Source organism: Heterodontus francisci, unplaced genomic scaffold (assembly GCF_036365525.1).
Source record: "Heterodontus francisci isolate sHetFra1 unplaced genomic scaffold, sHetFra1.hap1 HAP1_SCAFFOLD_43, whole genome shotgun sequence".
NCBI classification, from domain to species: Eukaryota; Metazoa; Chordata; class Chondrichthyes; order Heterodontiformes; family Heterodontidae; genus Heterodontus; species Heterodontus francisci.
Window position 1 is genome coordinate 1,845,058 of NW_027141852.1, and position 794 is coordinate 1,845,851.

Sequence of the window (794 nt, forward strand, 5' to 3'; positions counted from 1 at the left end):
TAGATGGAGACATGATTCCACTTGTCTGAAGCAAGGGCCGGAAATATGAAATTGTCATTCATAAAAGAAATGAGGAATTCATGAAAAATGTAATTACGTAGTGAATGGTTAGAATGTGGATAGAATAGAAAGTGAGATTGGATGGACAGAAGCAGTCTGAAAGGATGGCTGAGACAAAAGGTGAACACCCTGAAACGTTAACTGTGTTTCTCTCTCCACAGATGCTGCCAGAGCTGTTGAACATTTCCAACACTTTCTGTTATGATTTCAGCATTTACAGGATGTTGCTTTGATCTGAAAAAAAATGGATGAACAGCTTTTCCACAGGAGCTAAAAACACATGCATTGTCAGTGGCTCGTTGGTCTAGAGGTATGATTCTCGCTTTGGGTGTACAATTGGTTAATATGCGAGAGGTCCCGGGTTCAACTCCCGGACGAGCCCATTCTCTTTTGTGTTTTTAGTTGAAGGTCATCGATCGGTTGCAGCCTGACAGCAGGCGGAATTGACTTTCATGCGGAGCCTGTTTGAGGACCAGAGAACTGGATTCAAAGAGCCTGTCGACAAAATTGAAATGAACAAAATGTACAGATCACCAAGGGGGTGTATGAAGGTGGAGTAGTAACTGAGAGCTGGATACAGGAACAACACGACTAGTATCTGGTATGGAATGGAATTCTTCTGTGTTTCTGTTGTTTGGTTTGGATTAACTCATGGATTTATTGGTTTTTCACTTTTTTGATGCGTTTGAAGAATTGTGGATCCTTCTTCAGGGTGTTTTCTTTCACCAGGTAGT

General features: G+C 41.6%; 1 non-coding gene across 1 annotated transcript; it reads left to right on the forward strand.

Annotated features, from left to right (window-relative positions):
* Positions 1 to 353: 353 nt before the first annotated feature.
* On the forward strand, positions 354 to 442 carry trnap-ugg (transfer RNA proline (anticodon UGG)). The gene is given in 2 exon segments: positions 354 to 389; positions 407 to 442. It is a non-coding gene; the product is annotated as a tRNA-Pro (tRNA).
* Positions 443 to 794: the final 352 nt, after the last annotated feature.